General features: G+C 41.5%; 1 protein-coding gene and 1 long non-coding RNA gene across 2 annotated transcripts in view; one reads left to right on the forward strand and one right to left on the reverse strand.

The window, feature by feature from the left end:
* The window catches only part of MYBPC1 (myosin binding protein C1), a 122726-nt gene that overhangs the window by 4555 nt on the left and 91055 nt on the right, over window positions 1-27116 (forward strand). Inside the window, exon 2 of the mRNA XM_080393565.1 lies at window positions 10485-13869. The gene's annotated coding sequence lies outside the window, so the exon portion shown is untranslated. The remainder of the gene's footprint in view (window positions 1-10484; window positions 13870-27116) is intronic.
* LOC308066379 lies at window positions 7911-10599 on the reverse strand. The gene is made up of 2 exons (XR_013929141.1): window positions 10470-10599; window positions 7911-8500 (listed from the first exon to the last, which is right to left on the reverse strand). It is a non-coding gene; the product is annotated as an uncharacterized lncRNA (long non-coding RNA).

Consider the following 27116-nt stretch of genomic DNA (forward strand, 5'->3'; position numbering starts at 1 on the left):
GTGGATTCATTGGGGAAGTGACCATACCATGAGAGGGTTAGTAAAGGATTGTGCTTTTCATGAAGTTATTTACAGTTCTTCCCCAACTAATATAAGAAGCTGCACTTTTATCCAGCAGTTCTGTACTCATGTAACAAATGTAACCCTGTTATTTATGTTTGGAGTTATAACTTTACACATATAAATACAATTTCACTTTTCCAGCTCTTTTCCTACATGGGAATGTAGCTGAAAGGCTCAGTGATTTTATATTCTCTTCATGGGGAAGAAGGACTAAATTTTGGTAAAAAGAGAGTACTAGCCCCTTGTGCCAGGATGATACCTATAAATCTACTTTTTCTCATACTTCTGTTACCTGATCAACTTGTATCATCATAGGAGTTGCCTGTTGTGCCAAAATACTTGCATTCAGCTGCAATAAATTCAAAATTCTGCACTTTGCTTCAAGTGAATGCAGGCCCATATATTAATAAAGACAAAATTAGTTTCTGTGGAAATTAATGGTGGCCTGATATATTTGATGAAATTCACTTTATTAGTTTCCCCTTGCTCTAATTCCTGCTTACTTGTACAGGGATATAATTTTATGTAATAGACACAATGCAACACACTCTGCTCAAGCAAAACTCAAGGTTTTAAATTAGCACTTTGGTAAGGTGAAAGATGTGTACTCTTAGAAAGCTGAAGCATGTTAAATAGCGCTAAAAACAGACCCAGATTTTAAGTCATTAAACATCTGCCAAAATAAGAAGGTCGTAACTGTGTTGTTAGTATTTAGAGTGTAATGTCCTGTAAAATGTAAATGTTACTACAAAATAGAGACAAGAATGCCCTATAGAACTGAAACTGGATCCTGCTGTAGCACAGAACACAGTGGGAGTTTAGCTCTTACAAAGGACTGAGGACTTTCAGTTGGGATGCCTTCACAATGTAAGCACATATGCAAATGCAACATTTCAAATGTCAAAATGTACATAAATTTTCCAAGAAACTGCACAGTTTAGTTACTCCACATCTGTCACCCATTGCATGCTGACTTCATGTTATTTACAAGGCTGGTAACATACTCTGGGTTAAGAGTGCTTTGTGTAAAATGCTTACTTAGTCAATATGTTTAGATTCACTTTCCTCAAACTCATCTTCTCATTAAGGAAATAAATACTTATCCAGATTCTGTGTTACCTTTTTAAATTAGGTAAAAACACTAGCAATTGCTTTCTATAAAACTGGTAACCAGGTGAGATGTTATAGCTGCAGCTGGGAGAACAGTACAGAGCTGAAATAGGAGAACATAAGGGGTAAGAAGAACTGAAGGAAATTCAGGCAAAGACATGAGGCTATCATAATATCTGTAGATAGGAAGGGACAGATTTCAGCCACAGGAGTAACCATGGGGACTGACAGTGTTAGAAAGAATTTATTTGAGAAAAGGTATCCCCCCATCCTGTCCCCCTGTTCCCCTCCATCAAGTGTACCTGGAGAGATTTTAGAAGCTCTTACTGTCGTTCTGTGGTTATACAGAAGGATATTTAACTGTGCAATGCACTGATATTGGGCTTGCATACAGAAAAGGTTCTTGACTGTTACCAGTGCTTTAACTTAGCAAAGGCAGGTTAAATCATAAGCACAGGCACAAGGTTACCAAATACCTGAAGTGCAGAGTTAGACTCACTGAGGTCTGAAATACGGTGCAGCTGGTTTTAACTGTGCAAGTGTTTGACCACTGAAACAACACACCAAGGGATGTGGTAGATTCATTGTTTCTCAACATCTTTAACCCAAGACGATACCCATTTCTAAGATGTACAGTATTGCAATAAAGTAATGGTAAAGTGACAGCCATACCACAAGACAGAATACTGAATGTAGGGGATCAGACCCCTGCTAGTCTCAGTATTTGCGGGATCCTGTCATGTAACTCCATGTAGAAAATTCAAGGCTACGTGTAGAAATCTAAACAGAACTGAGGTGGGCAAGGCATTTTGCTTCCCAATACAATCCCTTTGCACCTCACCCTCCATCACTGTCCTCCCATCCTCAGCTTCTGCATTGCATCTCCTCCCTCCCATCTGCACAGGCTTAGACATGAGATACGATGGTACCAAGCACCCAGGGGAAACATGAGAGGCATCTCCCAAGACAGCAGCGTTATTCCATCTGCATAACTCTTGATAACTGGCCTGCTGCTGCCATTGCTGACTTCGTCTTTGTCTCTCTCCTGTCTCCTTTCTCCTCACCCCCAGCAGCCAAATTGGGCCAGAAACCAATCTGCCTGCCCACACATCTGCCTATATTTCACACTCACCTCTGACTTAAAGGCTGCTGGCTGCAGAATAACCTGGGGTAGGTCCTAGGGGTGGGGAAAGAAGCTGTGATCCTCCCAGCTCCCGCACTCAGCACCCCATTTTAAAAGATACCCCAGTCTGAGCAAGGTGCCACATACTGGTGTCCTGCATGTAATACTGTGTCTCATGGTGCTTCAGGCACTTAAGGAGGACATGAGCCTTTCGGAGTGAAGTGTGCCTCTGGAGGGATGGTAGAAATCCTCTTGCACAGGTGTAGCTAGACATGTGGACAGTTTACTTGCTCACCCCTTGTGCCGACTTCGCAGCCTGGTTTCTGTCCAGATGTGTCAGACAAGACCAGAGTCCCAGGTGAGTGCTGGACTGGTGCCTTTCCCCAACACACACTTCTTGTTTGCTCAGCCGACCTCAGGTAGGGTGTCACGCCTTTTACATCTCTTGTAGCTTCAGCGTTGTCCTCTGATGGAAGGTCCTTGTGCTAGAAGCCAGGATGGCGTGAGTTGGTGTTGCATCTTGGTGGGAACAGCTTTTCCTCTTCCGTGTGGAGGGTGCTGGGGGGGTGCTGCGGGGGTGTGGGGGTGGGGGGAGGGTGGTGGCTCTGGGCCCACAAGATGGCACTAACGGACAGCTTTTGACACCGGATTTGTGGCGCTTGCAAACCTTCTCCCCCTATGTTTAAAATCTTTTTCATCTTCGCACACAGCACTGCTGCAGATGTGGCAGAAGCAACACCTTTCCTTTTGAAGTTACTACAGGCCAGTTCCAGCTGCAGCACACAAAGAAAATGTTGTGACCAAGATGATGATATGGAACCCACATATTAGAGCAGAAACATTATGTCAGCAGATCCACAGCCCTGCGTCAACTACCCTGGACAACAGTCAGTTCCACAGCCGCAGCTCAGTGTCTTCTCCAAAATAAGTGTGGCTGCAGTGGCCTCCGACATTGCTGAGGTGCATGGAGAAGAAATAAAGCTGATCTTTCAGATTTAGACTGCTGAGTTCCTATGAGCAGGAATCACATCAACAGCCTCACAGACTCTGTGAAAGAGGCAGAACCAGAACATCTTTGCAACGTATTTTATCTACACCATCTTGCCTGGCCTATGCCATATTTACCTACATATATCTCTCCTGTTCAGCTGACCAAAAGCAGGAGAGGTTCTTAGCTTCCAGCTAAGAAATTATTTGATTTCATTTGATTTTAATTTGACTCCAGTGAAATTTTTCCTTTTGGTAGTACTTTGAGCACACATCAAACACAAGCCTCTGCCTTCTCACTTACAAGCTGGGCATTCTGGTGGCAGATGGTTCAGACTGCCCCACCATCCCAGGTGCAGATGGATGCTGTCTCATGGAGAGCGTTGGCTTACCAATTCCTACTTTTTACAAGCTGAGATCTCCTATCATACCACAGAGCTGCATGTATAGGTTTACCATTATTACATTGCTTAGTAAGTGTAAAAAACATTGAAAATACTACAAACAGTGGGGTTTTTTTGCAAGAAACCGCCTCATGGATTGTTTTCTAAAGAGTATCCTGAGTGCCAGTTGTAAACAAAACTATGTAATCTTCTTTTTTTGGTTAATGAGAGCTGCCCCTGCATTCTTGGCAACATCTAAACAACCATAGCTAATTGCCTAACAGATGAATGACTGCAAACATTCACTGGTGTGTCAGGGTAACACTGGAGCTCAAGTTGGGTGTTCAGACTATTTTCTAGTTAGGTTTCATTGACCTTGGCAATTTTCCTAGTTTCAAAACTTTCTTTTATGAAGAAGGACAAGGCAAACTCCCAGACTGTCTCTAAACTGCAGGAGCAGATTCCTACCTCAGCGCACAAGCTGAGGGCAACGACATCGCATGGGCCTGCTGCTGTCTGCATGAACAGATTCACTTGAGGGACTGGAAAGAGTCTGAGACCATAAACCAAAATTTGTATTTTAAATCTTTTTTGGACAATGGTTTTTCTGTTCTGTTTTCAGTCAGGTTTACAAAGACGCTGCATGTCAGAGTGAAACATTTCCTGTAATATCCCATCAGACAATGTGATTAAGGCCTCACAAGAATTACAGAAGACCTGGAAAACGTCATAGTCAGTGTAGAGAATGTCGAGAAATCCCTTGTTGATAGTGACAGCGGGGGGGCGTTTGCCAAAACGCATCGTTTTCTCGGGTCTTTCAGGCCCAGCAGAGCTCCCAGTGGGTTACCAACCAGGGTCCTGCAAATGGCACTTCACAGGCAGTTACTATCTACCTGTGTAAGGACATCTGCTGAAAACTGCCACTGTTTTAGAGCCCTGTTTCATCCAACTTTTAGCTGTCTTACCTGCTGATGTGCTGTGAATTTCATGTGGCGTATTTTGGATCAAAAACTAGCAGCGGTACCTATGAACTCACCATTGGTTTATTCAAAAGAAGCCTAGACCTCTAACACCAGAGTGCATCACCAGCAACACTGTCCCTATTTATAATATGATGGTCTTACCATATCTTTTATTATATCCCCTTCACCAGGAAATTTCAAAGGTCTCTGTAAAAGTACCATGATTGCCACCGTCTCTGCAGGTAGAGCAGAGCACACCTGAGATGCGGTCAGATGTCCATGGACTCAGTGGCATGTGAGGGGAATGCCAGTGCCCTGAGCCTGTCCTGCAGCCAACAGCCAGCCCACCTTGTGCTGGTCCAGCTTCCTGCTGTTTCTGAGGCATCAAAAAAAATAAGTAAAATGATGAGCAGAATACAATTCGTGCATTGAAAGTGCCCAAAAGAGAAGTAAGCAGTGCTCCGCTGGCACATACAGCATGCCTGGAGGCAGCCCAAACTCGACACATTACTCGACAGCACACCTCAGGTTTGAAATGTGGGATGCACTGCTGTGGGAAGGGCAGTCCTGAAGGAGAAGGGCAGCTTTTTGGCTGAGCAGACTATTCTTTGGCTTTTTTTCTAGCGAAGGAAGTTATATCTAATTATGACAGTCAGGAGCTTCAAGCCAGAAAGACTTGGTGCTGGGCATACATTTTAAAATACTGCACTCCCAAGGCAATGTAGTGCCTGAGAGGCACCAGCCACCTTGTTAGGAAGTTGCACTTTGAACAGTCAGTGTTGATACAATGGATTATAAGGTGAATTACAGTGCAACCAGGCTGTATTAGCAAGATGCCATCAAACTGCACACAGAGTGTAAACTGATGGATGGAAAAGTAAATTCCTTATTTGACATTCCAGAAACACATAACCTGAGCCAAGAGTTCAAGAACCACAATGAAATAAAAAGACAGACAGCTGGTTGGTTGTCATGATATCTCTGTAGAATTAGAGGTATTAATTACATATGGGGAATATTAATGACAGTTTAAAGTGGAATGTAGCTAATCATTAGGGTACTACCTCCAAGCAGAGTGCTGGTGAAGCCATATAATATTTTCTTTCAGAGGAAATGAAACCTCAGCAAATCTATTTTGAGTACTGGCAGTATGTAGTAGTCCAAGGGTCTAGGCTATCTTTTCTGCCTTATTAGAGCAGAATTCAATCACAATTAGAAGACGGAATTCTTTACAGATTTGGCTAAGCCCATTAGTCTTGTTGAGATCCAGAAAGCACAGGAGATGGCTTAAAAATCGTGAGGATGGCTTAAAAATAATAACATTTTGATGATTTGATTCGCCTTCTAGTTTTTAAGCTTCTTGATTTCAGGTTTCCAGTCTGCACCAAGCAATGTCGAGGCTAACACTCTTCAAAAAAAGAACCAAAGACTGGGAGAGCTGAGGCTGTTGGAAAAGCAGCAAGTTTGGAGAGATGCAGAACAGTGAGGAAAACTCCATCTTCTGTACAAGCAACATGCTTCTTAATGGAGGCAAACTCATCCAGTACAAGTGGTTAGCAACTAGCAGACAGAGAAAAAAGGAAAAAAAATGCAGCAGCGAGATGGTCTCTGGCCTCTGGATATCTGTGCAATCACACGGGCAGCCACGCTTTCACACAGCTCCTGCTGCTCTCTGCCTGGTTTTAGGAAACTAGATTATTTTTGACCTTTGAGGTCTGCAGATCCTCTCAGTCTTCACAGACTAAAGGATTTAGACATAATTTCAGCATACTGGGATAAAACGCAGAGAGTCTAATTGTCCATTCCACTGGTTTAACAGTCCGCAGTATTTAAACCAGATGAGAATCAGGCTTAAACATCTCAAAAGGCCTTGGAAGGTCTGTACATCTTACTAAGAACAGTCCTGCAGGAAAACTGCAGTTTTCACTTGGTTTCACTGTGTGATTTTACTGTGTCCTGTGAAAAGCACACTAGAAAGTGCTGGGTTGGCTACAGAGCATCAGGGCCCTGAGGGCATGTCCCCCTCTCCCATGGTTTGGCTGCCTGGGCTCAGGACAATGTTCGATATGCAGCTGTCTGGCCTTGCAGATGTTGTGAAGAAGCTGAAAGAAGCCTCAGTGGGGGCTCTCTCCCTTTTCTTGAGAGCTGTATTTAAACTGACTTGGAGCCTGCCTGAGCTGTGCTGCACCCACGCCCTGCCTGGCCATGCATCTTGTTGATCCAGCCCCTCACCATGACCCGTGGACTGACTTTGTGATGTTATCTTAGATCTTGCTCATCACTATGGACTTATCTGGCAATCACTGCGCTGTGCCTAACCTGGTTGCTGGCACCAAATCTGTTCTGCTTATCTTGGTTGGGTGATGTAGGATTGTGCCCTTGTCTTTGCCTGCTCCACCTTGTTACACTCTGTGCTCTGCTTCCTTTCCCCTGTGAAGCAGCTTGGCCTTGCTGCTCATGGACACAAAGGCAGCCAAGGTGCAAATTCTTAAAATTTTCAGTCCTACAGAATGAGTGACACTACCATATCCTGAGAAGTATAATGAAACACAATCTCAAATGGAATTACTTGAAAATGGTATCTAATGAGTTCTTCAGAGTACTGTTTGGCATATAGGAAGCATTTAATCCTCTCTCTGACCTCTCTGCAAAAAAAGCCACCTCTCACGTAGCTCTTGTCTACACAGGGAAGTTCTCTTATTATGTGCTAAACTGTGAATTTAAATCGATGTTACGCCAGTATTCCCCTCTCCCCATGTGAGTTCTTATTGCTCGTGGGTCTCTGCCAAATCCACACTTGCTCTGGAATAAGCATTACACCAGTATGGTTGTCACTGGTATAAGTGGTAGCACTTCCTTATCTGGACTAAGCAAAGAGACATTTTAATGAAACACTTCTGCAGGATTTGGACTGTTGCAGGCTGCAAGTAACTGTAACTGGAAACATAAGTCTTTCTGCTTTCTGTATCGATTTCTCTCAGATACAGCATGCTTTAATTTCCAGTGTGTGTCTGTCAGTTTGATTTCTTCTCATGTTTTGGAGTCCCTGGGTAGCTGTAATTCACCCCTTGGCTTGCCCTCTGACATGGTGAGGACAGCAGCACGTAATCAATGGCAGGCTTGCTCCTATTAATCTTGTTCAGTAAGGGCCTGATCCTCTTTCTATGAAGGGCAAGAGGACAGTTCACACCAACTTCAGTGTAGGCAGGACAGTGCCCCAAACACTAATGGCTTCAGCAGCAGGTGTTCCAGGGAACCAACATTAATCTTCTGTTTTGTTGAGATTAAGACTTTTGCCACCCTGTGCTGGGCTAGAGGTCAAATACCGCTGCAACTTGACTCTCCAGCACTAGGTGTGAAAGGTGTTGCCACGTAAAGCTCTCCATTCATTTTAATTGCAAGAAGAATTAACAACTAGCCCACCTGACAAATGAACACCTCTAAAAGTGCTCACAAATACCTTAAGCTCTTATATTTAATGATCTTCCAAGCCTGGAAGGAAGAAGCACTGTATACAATGAGGACAGTGAATTTCTTATTTTCTAGTGGCAAAAATCTCCCTTTCTTATGTTTCTCAGGCCTGGAACCAGGTACAGATGTGGGTTTTGGGTTATGGAAATGACCATTTTGTCAGCCTGAGGCTTGGGACAGAGTCGTTCGGAAGCAGAGGAGCCCTCATTTCAGAGCCTCAGTCTGCCAAGACTGTGAATTACCTGCACTGGGTCTGGACATGAACATGAGCCTTTGTACTACTGTTTAATAGTTAATTTTTTAACAACAGCTGCTCAAAGATATTCAGAGGCCTGGAATGCTGCAGTAGTTCTGCTGTCTAAACTCCCAAATTACCAAACTCTGATATAGCATTTCACTATCTGTTAAATCTGTGCACAAAGTTTAGGTCAAGCAGACTCTTTAAAGTTATTAAGGGACTGCTAATCAAGGGAATCAGCCTTGGGAAGGATGGGAAACAAAGAATGGATGGTGAAAAGAACACCGGTTATCTGAAGTTACTCAGAAGGAAGCCTCCAAGGGAGGAAGTTCTGGCTGCAAGAGGAGACAAGTTGATGAAGTGTTGCAATCCACAGAAATGTACATGAACAACAACACCTCACCCTGGCAGTGCTGACTCTAAGATTGAGTCATGGAGACTGGAACGTGGAGAAGAGCTGTGGGGTGTTTCTCCAAACAACTGGATAATGTAAGTAAAAGATGGCCAGGATGTCTGTGTACTATAGCTGTAACTGTTCTTTTAATCCAAAAAGTCAGGAAATTAGCAATAGGACAAAGAATCAAGGTGTATGTTCTGCATATGGTGATTTCTATCTTAAAGCAAAAGCAGGGATGCTGTCTGTCTCCAAGCCACATGCTCAAATATCAGGTTATCTTGTTGGAACAGGATGATGTGGAACTTAAAACTACCACAGCAATCAACCCAGTGATGTTTTTGAATTCAAAAGTAAGGGACTTGGAACCCTTGTACCATGATTGTCTGCAAACTATTGCATAAGCAGACAGTATCTAAGAGATGAACTGTTAACTAATCCTGATTTGGAGCTATTTGCAGATGGTAGCACCTTGTTTTGAGACGGGAAATGGATGGCTGGATATGCAGTAGTTACAACTACACAGGTAATAGAGGTGGGGGCCCTGCCCATTAACATGTCAGGCCAGAAAGCAGAACTGGTAGCATTGAGCCCTGAAGATAGCTGAACGGAAAAATGTAAATATTTAGACTGATTCAAAGCATGCGTTTGGGATAGTCCATGCTCATGGGGCTATCTGGAAAGAAAGAGGATTGTTGTCAGCTCAGGGATCACCCATTAAACACAAGGAAGAAATTCTCTAACTTCTACAGGATATTCAAAAACCTAAGTGGCAATTGTGCATTGCAAAGCACATCAGTTCGGACAAACTGGAGTAAATGTGGGTAAATGGACTGGCTGATAGAACTGCTAAAGAGATGGCTGAACACAGCATCCTTGCATTAGTGCCAGTAAAACAGGTGAAGCTCCCAATTCTGAAACCTAATTATAGTGAGGCAGATCAACAATTGGCATCGCTGTTATAAGCAACCACAAACAGGGAGGGCTGGTTAATAACTCCCATAAAACAAGTCATTGCTCCACCACAGATAAAACTGTAACTGTAGAAAGGGGACATGAGGAAACACACTGGGATAGTGGAGTCTGTAACAGCAAAATGCCTCACTTGCTAAAAAATAATCCTATGAATAGGAAATGACTGCCCCCACGGACTGCTAGGCAAGGAAATTCCCCTGGAGATTATTGGCAACTTGATTTTTTTCTGAATTACCAAGACAAAATGGTTATGGATATCTCCTGGTATTGGTTGACACCTTCTCAGGATGGCCAGAAGCTTTCCCCTGTTGCACCAACAAAGCTAGGGAAGTAACTAAGCTATTACTCAAAGAAATAATACCAAGGTTTGGGGTACTGATAGGAATGTCCTCTGATCAGGACCTGCATTTTGTGGCAGATATAGTCCAACAGTTAAGTAAAATCCTTGGTATCAAGAGGGATTTACATACCCCATGGAGGCCTCAATCAAGTGGGAAGGTAGAAAGAATGAATCAGACCCTGAAATGTCAGGTAAGCAAAATACTTCAAGAAACTTCTTTAAAGTGGCCACAGGCCCTCCCACTAACCCTTTTGAGAATCAGAATGCAACCAAGGTCGAGGAGTAAAATTAGCCCTTACAAGGTATTATATGGGAAATCATACCAAATGCCATGGATTCCGGGGGAAATACATGTAAAGAGGAAATCAGATTTAAAGTTATATCTGATTTCTCTAGGGAAAATCCTTGTGGGTCTTGAATGACACATTTTTTTGACAGGGCCACTCACACTGGACATTCCTATCCATCAGTATCAACCAGGAAACTTTGTATACATGAAAATGTGGAACTGAGAACCTCTGCAAGAAAAATGGAAAGGACCCTTTCAGGTACTCCTGACAACCTGCACTGCAATCAGGGTAGGAGGAACTGAACACTGAATTTACTACAGTCGAGTAAAACCAGCATCAGTGTCACTGAGAGAAGAACCTCAGCAGAAGGTCATTTCGACAGACAAAGACCCTTTCTAGATAAGAACTCGTAAATCCACATGAGAACTATTCAGGTTGTAAACATTTTGCTTGAGTTGGCCATGATGTTGACTAACTGTCTAGCTAATCAGGGAACAATTTATGAAAATCTTTACAAAATGGTGAAGATAAGATTGGCCAAAGAGCTTAATGTAACAAATTGTTGGATGTGCTCACAAATAATGTTAGGGGGAACCAGATTTCCTTTTGAGGTAACTCCCCTAAGGGCGCCAGAATATTGTAATCTATGGTTCAATAGTTCAAATTCTCCAGACAACAACATAACAACAAATAATGGCCATGATATAATAAACGGCCTAAAGGCAAATTGCTCCAGTGAAAGAAACTGCAGTATGACACCCTGAGAGAAATATTTCCCCTATAAGAAAACCACCAACATCACTGTAAACAGGCTGCAAAACTGAGTAGTGACCAGAAGGATTTCTTTGTTACAAAATAAGTAAGAACCAAACTAAAGGAAATTGGGGCAAGAAAAAAGAGGGAGATTTCTATGCAGGAGGCAGTAAGTGTCAGAATTATTTAAGCCCAGGGGACAATTTAAGCTCAGTCAAAACAGCATTTAACAACACTAGTTTCAACTATGCCCAAAGTCAACTGAAAACTTAAAAAAAGGAACTCACTGGACAGAAGCATGGATCAGAATGCGTGGGATCTGTGGGGAAAAGGTGTATCAATGGTTGCCTGGAGGATGGTACAAATCCTGTTATTTAGGTTTGTTAATACCCCCGTTTAGAGTATTGTAACAACTTCCATCAGGGTGACCACATTGGAACAGAGAGATAATAGTGAAAGATAGACCTATTATAACAGAAGGGGAAAGAGTTTTCTTTACACTATGCACTATGTGTGCAGCTGTGGCTTATGGAACTAAGATAAATCAACTTAGCAATTTGTTAGAGGAATTGGCTAATGATACCATCAAAGTATTGAACAGTATATCATATGAAATGGCCCAAAACAGAATAATGAGTCTACAAAATCCTATGGCCCTGGATTATTTGTTAGCTAGTCAAGGAGGAATTTATGCTCTTACAGGACGAGAAAGTTGTGCATACATAGACGATGAGTTTAAAACTCAGCAGAAAGGGTTAAACTCAATTGAGAGGGAAGTGAAAGAGTGGAAAAGACAAAAGGAGTCCTCTTCCTCATGGTGGAGTTGGTTGACTTCATGGCTACCAAACCAGACTTAGTTAAAAGATTCATTTGCAACAATTATAGCCATGGTTGTTATATGTATTTTGTTCTGTATTGTGATCCAATGTCTAGCTTTAATCGTGTCGTGTTGTACCTAATTGTGCATACCTGAAAGTCAAAAATATTATCAGAATTATGCAGTTTAGGTGAGACTTCCAGAGAAATCTTACTTTGGAAGTCTCAAAGGGGGGAATGTTTGTCTAAACTCCGAATTACCAGACTCTGATGTAGTGTTTAGCTATCTGTTAAACAAACATGTGCACAAAGTTTAGGCCAAGCTGACTCTCTAAAGTTGCTAGAAGTGACAAATGAAGGGACTGCTAATCAAGGGAGTCTGTCTTTGGAAGGATGGGAAACAAAGAATGGATGGTGAAAAGAACACCGGTTATCTGAAGTTACTCAGAAGGAAGCCTCCAAGGGAGGGAAGTTCTGGCCGCAAGAGGAGACAAGTTGATGAAGTGTTGCAATCCACAGAAAATTGGTTGGAAGTAGGACAAAGGTAATTGTGACAGTGGGAGATCATGACCTCTGACTCAAATACACACACATACACCCCCGAAAGAGGGCAAACCGCCGCTTGGGGAGCATGTGTATTTAGTAAAAAACTTCAGCAGTGCTGCCTGAGGATGGGCACTAGTTCGCGTTAGAAGCGAGAAACTTGTAATCAGTCCTGTGCATGCATGAAAATGAGTATGTAATATACTACGAACATGCTAGTACTCTACTGTAACGCGTACCCTCGAGTAACTTGGTGTGCACGTTGCGGCGGAGTGATGCCCCGTGCATCCAGTGCTGTAATTAAAGAGGATGCCTGCTTCTTAATGCTACATTGGTGTTAAGAGGTTTACTCCCAGTTTTGGTGACACTCCTGAGAAGGTAGATTAAGCTCCAGTCCTACAGGGATTTGGATCTGTAAATCTTAATTTTGTATGGTGCAAAGTTCATGTAAGTCCTAGGCACAGGCTTGTACAGAGGACACCCATGGAATGAACTAAATGCAGTCCAGCTAGTCAGGAGCTCAAGAAATATGCAAGTAAACATTCAGATTTTCTGTTTCAATACAGAAAGAAAGGCACAGGCTATTTGAACTCCTTCTACTCCTTTAATATGATATATGATTGTTGCTGTTTGGTTGTTGATGTAAGTGGTTCAGTAGACAGATGAACTGTATTTCATGAAAATACTTTTCACATTATGTTACACTTTGAAAATGAGTCTAGTTTTAAATTTTTGTATGATTTATACCTGTTTGACAGGATCAGTTTTTAATTTCAAGGTAGTGAGAGGTGTGAGTGGCTGTAGAGACACAGCAATTTGCTTACAGTTATTCATTGCAACTTCTGGTAGTACTCCAAGCTGTCATAGTCTTAATTGTTTTGAGGGCTTTGCATTATGAAACAGAAAGACTTGAGCAACTTAACTTTATTTCTGTAACTGTACTGTTTGTTGCTAATACTTGTTTATGGATGGATAAATTCTTTGTAGAGCAGTTTGAAGTGATACGTAATTAGATATTTGCCTAGAAGTGGAAGAGAGTGGTACTTTATTGGTTGGAAATAATTTTCCTCAAATGCTGGATAGAGAGGATCTTAGTGAGCACATATAATGGAACTACACACATACATAGACTTTACATACACACACATAATCTTCTAGGTAAAATATCTGAATAAAAATTTTGTTTTCATATTTATTTCCTGATTCAAACATATGTAAATAGTTTGATTATTTGCAGTGACTTAATGTCTCATTTGGAATTCCAGCATAATTCCTGTTCCCCTGGACTCTGCGTCGCCCCGACATGACTCCAGTTGCCCACATCTGCAGGGACAGGTCTCCCCAGGTTTGCCAGAGGCGGGAAGGTGTCTGTGAGGTTTAAAGGTATAAGCTGTGCTGAGACATGCTGCATTGGGGACAAGGTGAGCTGAACCCCAAAATGCCTCCTAACGACTTTTATTTACACACTGAAAGTTAAAATAGAAGTGAGAGTTTGCTCCAGTTAATTGTCTTGTAGGCAGCAAAATATTAGTCCAGGACATGTTTTGGAAAAAAAATACCTGGGATGGTAAATAGCCTGTTGTGCTTCATGCATCTGCCTGTGAAGGTAAAGACCCCCAGCCCTGAGCTGCCATGCGGTGGCTGCAGAAATGGGAGGGGGGAAGAACACTTAAGCCCCCAGCTGTGCTGTCAGGGCCCCCAGGGCAACCTGGTGGGGTCAGTCCCTTCAGGTTAGAGTACACAAGTACAGGCGTTTTTCAGTGTTTTTCAGTTTCAGCAGTTGCGACTGCCTTTTTATCTTGCAGCCAAATTTCAGGACAGATATCACAGAAACTGCCAGGCTGGGCCACTTCAGCTGCTTGTTTCTAGCAAGGGCCTATGCCAAGAGGTTGGGGAAAGGTGAAAGAAAGGCTGACACTGGCTGGTGGTGAGGATAGCCTGCCTCCCTTGGGAATCACTTCTTTGGTGCTATTTGGTGGCTCCAGCATTGCAGGAGGGTTGAAGTTCTTTCCCAGTCCTGGAGGAGTTACAAGTATTTCATCAAAGTATTTCATAATGAGGCACGCAAAGGCTTCATATACTGCTTTGATCATGATCTGAATGCACCCAGTTTAATTCTCTTGCTATGACTAGTCTGGCCTAGGAGTCACAAAAACGGCATTTCAAATTCCAGAAGGCGGTGTTGCTTGGTCTGCTCCATTTAGGGACAAGCACATCGCGGAGTCTGTACTTGGACCCACCTCCCTTGTATTCCATGAGAGTGAGGGGTATTAAAAATTGGTGTTTACATTTGATCCTCTCTTCAGCTTAATGTCATTGTGGAGCACTCTTTTAGATGAAGATATTTATTGCTGTTTGTTTTTCACCCTTTTTCTCTCTTGCCCTGTACTGACACGTGTCATGCTCCTAATACCTTGCAAATATACTCACTAGGTAACAGAGAAACAATGCAGGCTCCTGCCAGTTGTCAATCATATGATCACAGAGCACTGTATGTCCCAGGTCGGTGATGAATTTACATCCATTCTTGCCTAGCACTTTCTTACTCTGGATAATAGCGTATTTAGATGTGGAAACCTGGAACCAGAGAATCTTTGCCACAAACTTATGAGCTTAAGCCCTTCACAGGTTGCTGCAGATATCACTACTTTTTTTCCTGACCCAGGTAGAAGCAATGTCACCTTCACCACTTTACCCTGCATGTGACTTCAGTTGATCTTGACCCACAGCCAAGATGCTGAATGCTAGCTTTATGATTCAAGTTCTGGCATGCTGAAGACGGAAACAAAAATGCGACTTCGTATTACATTTTGGCAAGGTCTATAAAATTCAACACTAAACCCCTTTAAATCCTTTTCGTTAAAGCTTCATTTTTTAAAAGGTTAATGATAATTTGAGCATCAGAATGATTTGCTGCTGCAAATAAGAAGCATAAATTAGATCACAGTAGAGCTAATAATTTTTCTTTCATGTTCTCTTTATGCAATATAAGCTTTAGCCTTAAAAGATTGTTTTACCCACATGGACAGAAGACTTGCTCTGCTTTCCTCTTTAGGAAAAGAGTTGAGATGCCAGCTAATTGACAACTCCTGCTTGTAGTGAGTTGAGAGCTCCCTTACAAGCCATTGTCCAGTGACCTTGGTTTTAATGTGTTTCCAGTATGTTGGACAGATAGGATGCAAACAGTTCTCCCTAATTTCACTAAAGCTTTACTTCAGAGGTCTGGGGACATAAATACCTATGTTAAGGAAAGATTCCTCTTTTGGTATTAAGCAATTGTTGCAGTGTCGTAACTGTGCCCATGAGCTCATGTCTATGGCATTTCTGTAAGGACTTGGGCTAACATGAGCTTGGCTTACTATACTGTTAGCATTCTGCCTAACAGCTTTCCCTCCATCCTTTTCCCTCCTCCCTGGTCATCTCCCATGCTTTGACCTTTTCCAGTCCCATATCCCCATCCCCCAACACTTCCTAAAGCTTTCTCCCTGCAGTCCTCCCAAAAGTGTCTGGTCTCCCTGTTTACTGGCCTTTGGTGGCATTGGTTCATGTGTGACATTGGATGGACCTAGACAAAGTTTTAGCATGCCTTTTACTCAGGACAATTCAGTGTTCAGTGCGCTAACAATGCTAACATATCAGCTTTTCACTTTTCCAGTAACTGCACCACATATCTGTATGTAAGGTATACCTCATCTGTTTCCTCTTGCTAGACATGAATGTTTTATTGCTTTGTACAGAAATTTTTCAGCAATAAAAATAGAAACACTGATGTCAGTTCTTGATAAGTAACTCCTATCAAATCACATCCCACTGGTAATCTGGCATAGTGCTTTCTTACAAAAGTATTATGTGAATGGATGCCCAAAATAACAATTGGTGTTATTAGGAGTATCAAGGTCTCATCTGTAATAACAATAACTGCTGAAAATCATGCAGGAATAAAACAGATGATGGTATTTATATAAGAAAAAACCTGTGAGTTTCTTTTTCATTTCCTTGTGTGACAGGACTTATTGAGATTATTCCAACCTCATCACTAAATGTCATAATTGATAACATAAAATTCTGAAAAACTAATCTTCATTAAGGTTTTCATGTCTTTTAGCCAGTTATAAAAATTATAGAAAACTCATTTCACAAATGCTGAGATAAAATAAAATTGCATTACTTTCTTTCATAGTTCCTCCGTAAGTTTTCCCTGGAACCATTACATCTGCCACTTCGAAGTCAGCATTTACCACTATGCTTCCAGATAATGTTAGCATGGAAGGTTCAGTTTAGTTGTTAGAAAAAAATCCGGGAGTGTGAGAGCAATGAAGCAATGCAATACATCTCTAGAGAGGGTACATATTCTTCAGCCCTGGAGGTATTAGTGGAGGTTAGAAAAAAACCACATAAATAATACTGGGATAGGTGATTGCCTTAGCGTAGGGGCTGCATGAAACAATCTTTTGAGATTTCTTCTAGGCCTATTTTCTTACAGTTCTATGTTATATCATTTCCTATTGTAAATATTTTATAGGAGTAATAAGTAATAGTAAGTAATGATTGCAGGACAGGAGCTGTCAATAACCATTGAAACCTCTAGGTACAAGAGAAGTAGTGTCAAAACATATGAAAAGACTGAAATAAATTACAAGTATAGCTGACTTAATTGAAATGAAATGAAATCCAGCCAAAGGAAGCTGAGATAAAATTCTGAGGAGACCATTAGAAACTAAGCAGTGGTTTTGTTCATGTCTAAACACCAATTGATATATACATACAACACATGTACATATAGATAAGGATCTTTATTTGGGCTGGACGTAAAGGCATAATTATATGAACATAGGTCCTGTGAGTCACCTTTGAGACTAACTTGACTGTCAGATCATAGGCTGGAGAAATGAATATTTGGGTAATGTTGGTTCTGTCCACAAAACATGTTAAGGCCCTGCTCTACTTCACTATGCAACACACGTGAGAGAAGGCTCTGTTAAGTCTGGAGGGCTCTAACTGCTTAGGCACAGTTAGGAATAAGCTGGGGATGAAGGCTCAGTCACTTGGGAAGGCACTGGTAGGCTGAAACTAAGAAAGCAACCTGATCCTACTTGATTTTGACAATTTAATTTCCTCCATTGGTCTCTGGAAGTGACAATGTGCTGAGAATGAAGGATTCTGCTGCTCATAAATTAAGTAAGCCTTGGTAGAGAGGGGAAATGCAACATACCTGTGTGGTTCACAACTCTTTCTTCATCAAATGCTTGCAAGATTTCCTAGAAGTGGGAAAAACCGCAGGGTTTTTGCCAGCTTACTATTGTTTTGGCTTCACTCCCAATTCTTGCAATAAAATCTTCGTTCAGTGTTCACCACAGCCTCTAGCCTCAACTGTCACTCTCAATTTTGATTAAGTTGCAAGTCCTGCTCTAAAACCGCTAAGCAAAGAAGGCAATTGTATGTTCACACCAGAGCAGAGCGCGCGAACTTTCCTTCACGTATCATTACATATGTTACAGCTGTGACAGCTACTCACACTGTGGCTCTGTGTTAAATATAAGACAGAGGGCACTATCCTGCAAACAGTTGCTCTAGTCAACATACTCATTCCCATGGAGAGTCATTAAAACCAATTTCGTGCAGGATTGTCCTCAAGGAAGTAAAACTGGCACTTGAAGTAACCCAAGTGGAAATGCTTCTCAGAGCTTTCTGCAGCTCTGCACAGTGCTCACAGAAGTAACTGCATAAATCCTGTACTGCTTGCAGGGATTAAATTCTCTGTGCCAGACACAGCCAATTTTAGAACATTATGCTTTGATTTCTTATCTTTCTTTTTTTTTTTTTTTTTTTAATCATAAAGGGCAAAGAAATTGATAGGCAGCAGTTAGGCATAGAACTATGCCCAATCAGGCAGTCTCTATGTATTAGATTTCTGTATACAAATTCATAAGCAATGATGACATTTCAAGGGGTTTTCTAGAATTTCCGTAACCTTTCTGTCTGGATCTGATGTGTATGCTAACAGAGACATGAGCACTATAACACCAGCCTGCCTGTTCTCCTGAAATTTTGCCCATGGTCTCATCCATCCAGCCGTTAGAGGCATCCAGAAATCCTAGAGAAATAAATAAGGCTCTTAGAATCTCTCTGGGCAAAATTATTAAAGCCAATAGGTTGTGTCAGAGAAAACGTAGATATACGAGAAGCTCAGTTGTTCAGGAAGTCTTATTGAAATGTATTGGATCTTGTTTGTGCCTGTGCAATTACCTTGCGTCGCTCGTAGGGAGAGAGCGAAGCAGAGCACAGTGGAGAGAACGGCAGCCTCCCGGTGGCCTGCCGTCCACACTGCTTTGTGTGAGGCATGAAACGGTACCACAGCAAATAGATAAAGCTTTGTCTGAAGAGAGTGGGGAGGGGAAAATCAGCCAGCCCATGGGTGAGCTATGGTGGCAGCTGAGGCCAGAACATTCCTTTTCAATTGAATTTTCCTGGCATGCAGCTTCTAATGTGTTCTCCCCTAGAACTGCAAGAAAAATCAAAGTGGTTTAACTATCTTCCAGCATGAAAAAAAGAGGAGGCATTACCATGCCATTCCATTGCTTTATTGGCTTACAGAAAGAAAGAATTTCTTTTGATCCCACACAAGAAGAACCATGTCTGTTTCTCATTTTGAATTCAAAACCCATGCACAAGGAAAAGGAAACCAAACTTGCTATAGTTCTGTCCCAGCACATGTAAGGGCACACACATAATGCCCGATTTTACCAAGAAATGCTTTCCACGAAATTCCTGCTATACAGAGTGGAGTGGAGGGGAGGCTGTCTGTTTGCACGTAGTTTTCAGTCACCCCAGTAATTCCAGGTGTTTACTGCAATAAGAAGCTTGGTGTGAATACTGTACCCCATGAGTGTAATTAGTTAGTAAATTACATGCCAATTCCATCTCCTGAGACACTGAATATTGAGTTTCTCTTTCTTTTGAGTTCTTCTAAGTGTGCTCCTTCAGTATAGCTCATCTCAACAACCTGCAGTCAGCATCCCAAACAAAACAGTAAGCATGAAGGTGTGTGTTCATATGCAAAAGCATGAGTGAGACAGGGAAAACAGTGGAGTGAGAAGGGAAGTGAAAAAGAGAAAATGAGAGAGAAAGAGATAAAAGGAGAATGAGAGAGAAGTAGAGAGAGGGTGAAAGAGAGATCTAGCAAGGAAAGGGGGGGCGGGGAGAGAGAGAGATGTCAAGTGGGAGAATCTTCTGTCTTTTACTATGTGTATCCTGTGTTTATTTTCTGAATTATGTTGAGCAAAAAACCCATTTTGCCTTATTTTAAAGAAAGCACTTGGGTGAGAGGATACCCTTTAAAGAAGTACAAGGACTTTCTGTAAGGACACAGTATGCACGTAAAGTGCTTGCTTGTCGCTTTATTGAATTCTTATCCAGGCATTATTTAAACTGTTTCCATATGGCACAGGTCTTTTTTATAAAAACCCACCCACTCAGATACCATATTAAAAAAAGCTATCAGATTTCTTTGGCATTGTCTGATTCACAAATCCCTCTTGGCTTTAAGCCAATAGGTTTGTCCGCTCTATCCATCTAAAAATAGATGCTCTCAGGTTTTGCTAATATTTTACCTGGAACAGAAATCAGGCTGCTAGAGCTAGAGTTACCCAGTTCTCTCTCTAGTCTTTTTAAGGACTGCAACATTTCTGTTCTTATATTTTGCCTCTTTTCCAGCTTTGGACATTTACAGAAACTTAGGCTTTCTTCTGAGCATGTGTAGATGTGTCAGGGTTGCTAGAATAACTGCTTTAATAAGAGCTTTGGCTTATTATTTTCATTATTGTACTCTAGTAAGAATTAAGAGTTGATTCTTGTTGCTGTTACTCTCTTGCATCACTGCTGTGCTGTATTCCTCTACAGATCAGCAAAAAGTTTTTCCTATTTCCCATCTCTTGTGTACTGTAACAGTTTCCATCTTTTTTCTCACTTTCTCTTTTTTTCATGTAACTGGACTACATTTTTACTTTCAGGCTCAGCTCTGAGGAACAGGTGGTGGATAAGCTGGGTTAGGACAGGAGTGAGCTGGTGGCCTGAGCTGGAGGCAAACCTCTGAGCAGGAGGATCCTTCTTGCGTCATCGTTGCTTCCAGGAATTACGGAGAAGAGGGGAGTAATTTGTTACTAATCTTCTTTCTCACGCTAGCTTAGCCACTCTGCATGGCAGACAGAGCCAATCATTGCCTGCCTCTCGCTCACCAGCTCCAAGCTAGCCCAGTTGAAGTCTGCTATCTGAATCCATGGACCCAACTGCCCCTGATGTGTGGGAAGGGTTTCTCATTTCTCTGTGCAGATACTTAATCTGAATTAGACAGTAAGACAAGGGTCTAGTTTAGATAAATGCCAAAGCTGCAGTGATTATTAAAATCTTGTCAGAGCCTCTCAGATGGAGTTACCATGAAACCTCTCATGAAATAGTCTTTCTTGTGGTTTTGGCATGGTATGTGCTTAAGAGCTCCTGGCAGGGAGGATAGAAACAGCTACCCTTCCTCCAGAGCTCTGGCCATAGAAACAGCTACCCTTCCTCCAGAGCTCTGGCCATAGCCAACAGTGGGGAATACAGGGATAAATAAAAATTAAAAATACCTTTAAAACAGAATGCATGAAAGCCAAGGTGTGTTGCAAAAATTCAAACCCATTCCTATTTTATCTGACTTCAGATAGACCCCCTCTGATTTCTTCACTTCCAAGAGCACAGTGGCTACTATGCAAAGTTGCCCTTGCCCATGGCTGCCCAGACAGCAGGTGTCTCCTGTCTTGCAGTCCCAAGGATAGTACGAAGACTTCCATCCTGCCATCACCTTGACATCATCAGGAAGGGCAACTGCTTGTTTTCTTTGTGATAGATTACTCTGAAACAACATAGATGTCAATCGTCTGCCTGCACATATTACACTGGGAGAAAACAGCATTGCTCTGAACCTCTAACTTAGATTGTGGGCAAACTGAAATGCTTGCAACTTTAAAACATTAAACAGAAGTAGAACATTGCAGCCCAACTAATAGTTTAAATCAAACTTGCTTCTTTTTCCTTGTGCCACCTCTCTTTTCACACTGCTAGAACAATTTTCCATACATTCTTACTTCTTGGTCCCAGCCACTTTCATCTCACTTGTGCTGGTCCTGGCCATCAATATAAAGCTGTAGTCTTTTGCTTCAGACCTCTGTTTAGTGATAAAATAATCCTAAACAAGAAATACTAATGTTTTTACTTCCCTCACTACAATGGGTATCTTGACACCCTGTTTGATTTTGAGGACAATGGTTTGCAAAAAAAAGTGAGAGTCAGTCTCTGTGTTATCTTCAAACATCAGAAAGGGCTTGGCTTGAATGATGGGATTCTCCTTGGCAGGAAAATGTATAAAATCACCAAAACTAAAAAAGAAATCATTGCACGCTCCAGCAAAGACGTTATATTGCTGTAATGCTTTTGACAATGTTGTAAAAGATTACTTCTTTTTACAGGAAGATGTGTTTGATCCAGCACCATTATCTTAGTTTGAAATGACATAAATAATAGCATGTGATAAATCCAGTTAATTTAAAAGAGTGCACTTAGGAAAATTCAAGTTTTAAAAGTTGTCTCTTAAAGTAGGCATAATCTGTCTTCTAGCTTTAGCAGTACACCTATCCTTTTTATTTCAGTTCCTGGCTGGGGCGGTGGAAATAGATTCATGACTGTTCTCAGGACAGTTCAGAAACAGTAGATTAGAGTTGGACAACCAGATAATCAGAGATTAAGTCTGCCCTGTCATGGCTGCAGTTTTAAGAAAACTATTTCAAGGACTGATTGTAGTGCAGTCACAGTATCATGGAGCTCTGCACAGCCTGCAAAGCCCCTTCAAATATCTATCAAAGCTTTTGCGTGGGTTTTGCGGCCTGTGCTGTACTCCTGGCTTCCACAGGTAAATCTGCTACCAATACTCAGTTTTAATACTGGGTAGGTGTCCTTTAAATGGGTAGGTTTACATGGCAGGACCTACATTGCACTCATCACTGTAGTGCAAATTCTTGTATTAAAAGTAGTGGACCTATTCTGGCAAGCCAAGTTACTTATGTGTTTATACATGCACTAGGTGCTGATATTATGCATGGGGCTTTTTTTAATAAATGGAGGGAGTCAGCACTTGCAGTGCAGTTTGCATGGACATACCTGTAAATTAGATGCGTATGAAAAAATGTACTCACCATGCATAAAACAAAGATATTAAGGCTTCCAGGAATTATGCAGAAGTTTAGAAGAGTTGCCTATTACTGTCTTCTTAAGAAGAAATGATAAATAAAAGGGGAAAATGCTACACTCATGCAACGCTCCCATTGCACAGTAAAAATAAATTCAAGTAATAGCAAAAGATGAAATTGAAAGATGTCTGCATTACACTACGCATTATATTATGCTTTACTATATTTTGCAGTTCTACTATTATATTTTCTGTCTTAGTTTTTCTCTTCACCCTGCAACAGGATGTTAGCTTTTGTTTTGCAGTTACTGACTACTATGCAATTGTTCAGTCAAGCAAATCTGGGAAATTGTGGCTGTAATACACTGCAAGAGACTTCATTTTTGGTACTTTTCTCATGATAGCGTGGATGCTGCACTTACCAGAATAATTTAGTAGGTATAGTTTTATCATATTGCTTCAAAGTAACTGCAAACCTCTGACAGCTGCAGCTGTTTTCAGACCCTGTAATGAAATGGAAGATGAGTCAGACTGACACTGTGCCAAGGGATACTGCCAGTGCAATACAACCTCCGTGATACCTCCAGCGAGGAAAGCAATGTCAGTGAAGAGGAGGTGTCTAGAAAGGTTGAGCCAAAATATGCCTCAGTGACAGATCTCAAGAAAGGAGCTACATCCCCTAGAAGGGAAGTTAATAGATTTAAACCTGTTCATCTGGGCTTGCCACTGCCAGCTTCATCAGTTGAATGGGCAGATCATGTCTGCTACAGTGCTCACTGGAGAATGTACTTGAAGATATGTACGTCTGCTGGTAGCAGGATCACGGGTTTGAAGGGCCCCACCGACTCAAAGATGTGTCTTCCGGTGCCTTCTTCCAGAAGTTTCACTGCATATAATGTAAAAGCGAAATGTGGGTAGACTGGGAAAATGAAACAAATGAACAGCATGCGAGAGGTGGGCTGCACATACAAGGCAGCAGCTTCCAAGAGGGAGGGTTTTTGTTTTAATGAAAAAGAGGAGGGAAAGTGTAAAAAGTGACCTGTGACAGATTCCATCAATAACAGAACAGCATACAGGGAATTAAACCCAGGAAAATCTAAAGCCACAACCCTACGATCTTTGCTGTATAGAAAATCTTAGAAAACTACGAGGTTTTGGAAAATTATTGCTCATTTCTTAATATTAGAAGCTTTTATCAAATGGCACGTGCAACCTGCTAAGAAACTCAAAAAATGTAATCCAAGATATATATGTAACTATCCAAAGAGCTTCCCAGATAGGGATTCCTATAGATTAAGTCAATATTAAGGAGGAGACAGAGCACATTTTTATTTCCCAATCACCTCCAGCAAGCACACTTTGCTTTTTGATATGCTCTCACTTGCTGAGTAAGCAAAATAGTACTTGGTGTGAGCTTGCTAGCTCCTGGTAGCACCATTTACTAAATAACAACAATATTAAGGGCTGCTATCATTTACAGTGGACCTTTCCTCAGTAAGCTAGTCAGCTTTTCCATGCAAAATGTTACTGGCAGGAAGGATAATTTAGTGTCTAGGACAGGGTTAGAAACCAGCTTTATAAGAACACAAGAGCCCTGTATCCCGTCAGAGGCCATTTTGTCTGCAGTGTTTTCTAGGATGAGATCCTACAGATAGGGGGTTAAAATCTTCAGTCAATATCTGTCTAACTGTGGGAAGCTGGATATTCCTTTACATCTGGAAACATGACAGCTGAAATATCCTTGTTTTTTTAGCTTGTATAACTGTGGATGAAACTACACAGACTTCTGAGAAATGGGCAGCTTCAGGGTCAGATGAATTTGTTCTGACAAAACCTTTTATTTCTGTGCAAGAATCAAAAGCTGGCCACCCTTGCCCTTCTCTCTGCAGGTGCTAGGAAATGACAGCCTTACTTGGAGGGTAGCAGAGTTTCTTCAAGGAATGATGGATTTTTGCATTTTCCTTCCATTCCCAGAGGCCTCTTCTTAAATTCCCACCAGGATCTGCATTGAGGAACACTGCTCGGTTTAGTGGGTCAGTACTTGGGGAGAAGCACACCTCTGTGCAAATCTGTTTGTTCATACACCAAAACTGTATGAATGAGTATGGCTAATCTAGCATGTTTGTCGGCAGCATTGTGGTTTACACCAGAGCTGTTTCAGTTATTCATACCATCTCCAGATTAAATATCCTTTGGGGCTTTAACCTTACTTTGTAACCCCAAAGACGCTGAATTATCAATAAAATCACTCCGCTCTTTGGTACTTTACATGTCTCTGAATCTTCTCACTGCTTTCTCCTTCTTCATGATGCCAAATTACATTTTGTGTTCTTGCTCTCCTAAACCCTGAAGGTGCTGTAATCCAGCCTGAACTTTCTTTGCTTGCATCACTTTCATCATACTTATCACAACATCTAAACATTTTCTTTCATAAACCCCTCTTTTTCTGAGGCGTCTTGTAGAAACAGAATTACCTTTTAGTTCTAGTTTAGAAGTCTGTCATCTTGTTTAAAATCTTCCTTAAATTCTTATTGTTCTGAAAACACTAACTCCCACCAAATTAAGACTATGTGTGTGTCAGTAGTCTTTCTTACAGACATCTGACTGTCAGGCCAAAGACTGTCTTATCCTGAGATTTATACAACGCCCAGTCAGGACAAAAGCTGACCTGTGTGGTGTGCCACAGACATGTGCAGCAAAAGGAAAAAAGATACTGTCTAATCCATTGTATAACTTGCTCAGCTCCTGAGGATGCCATGTCTACGCCAGTTGGTGGGTTTAGCAGCTTTAAGTGACCAGGAAGCCAGAGGTGAACTTCTCCCTGTAAAATGATTTTCATTATCACCAGCAAAGGGAAAATAGAGGTGTTCACCTATTTTCCTCATTTCTTTATGTATGAATGCTACAGCAGAGACTAGCTTGTTCAGAATGACAGTGGTAGAGAATGAGATTAGAGATTCTGGTCTGCATATTCATTATTAGGCAATGTAAACTCCATTGGCGTACCTGCTCATTTTTAGTAAAATAAAACTAGTATTTTAAAAACTAGGAACCTGAAGTTGGTTCTTAAGTGGATATTCAGATTACTGTGGCTAACTTTGGCAGTGCCACATAGACTGCATCTCCCTGTGGCAACTTAAGGCTCCTGAAAATTTGGTTTGGTAGCCACCTTTAAATTCTGTATTTTTATATATATATTTTTGAAACCAAGCACAAGCATATTCAGGAAATTATGTGACATTCAGTAATGTGACATTTATCCCTATTCATAACGTTTAATGCCAAGGAAAAATGATAGTGTTACACACAACCTACTGGCTGATCCTTTTGACATTGCAGAAATCTGATAGTTTGGTTTTTCCCCTCTATTTTTATAGTTCTCTGCAGCTTGATCCTTGGGAAAAGCACATGACAGACAATAATTGCAGAACACTAACAAAAGAAACAAGAGAGGGTGAAAGATTTGAGACAGGAGATAGGAGTTAGCAGGAATATGAAGGAAAGACTTAATAGTCTCTCCTGGAATACACTGCAAGTTGCTGGACACGTTAGCCAGGTGGCTGCTGGTGAAACTAGCAGGACGGTTTAAGAAGAGGCCGTTTTCAGGTAGTCCTAAATACCAGAGTGTGTGAGAATATGCAACAGAACCTGAGAGTGTTCCTGGTGTATGTCAGCGTTCAGTTAGCATCGCTAGCTGAGATCAGTGTGGAAGCTATCCATAACTGCCAAAGGAGGGTGAGAAGAAACTAGTTGAGATTATATACCTGCTTAAACTGCTAACTTGTCCCTGAAAGAAGGCAGTAGTAGAGGGAATGCTGAGTACGGTTCAGCTGACTTGGTCAAAATGCCAGTAGGAATGATTCGCTGTGTGACTCACAAGGAAGAAGCGTTGCTGCTAGCCTGGGACCGTGGCTGGTTTCTGCTGAGCAGTGCAAGGCATGGACTGCCACTGCTTGCCTGAGAAGTTCATACAAAAAAGCATTTTCAACCATATAAATTATCATTTTACCTCAGATATATTTCAAGCCACAGAACTTTTTTCTAAATTTAGCACCTGAAAGAAAAAGTTTTTCATACTTGTTTAGGTGCCAGTAGATGGCACACAGTCTTCCTGCTTATGCAGTTAATATGCAGTAAAAAAGTCCTGCGGAAGCAATCGCACAGGAGTTATTGAACTGTTAATAAGAAAGCAGTGACGGCATAGTGCACAAATGCTGTTCAGCCCTGTTTGGGCTTCTCATGTGTTTGTATTGTTATGGTTCCAGACTGCTAATACCCTAAGCCTCAGGCTCTAACTTGAGCAGGAAAGGTTTATTTTTGGAAGAAGAATTTTTCCCATAGACAAGTGCCTGCAATACCAACATTTTTTTTTTTTTTTAATGAACTGTACAGTAAAACTTACACTAAAGTGAAAAGATTTGGCTCAAAACATCATTGTACTACTGAGAAAGG

The sequence above is a fragment of the Falco punctatus genome, assembly GCF_963210335.1.
Source record: "Falco punctatus genome assembly, chromosome: 6".
In the NCBI taxonomy this organism is placed as follows: Eukaryota; Metazoa; Chordata; class Aves; order Falconiformes; family Falconidae; genus Falco; species Falco punctatus.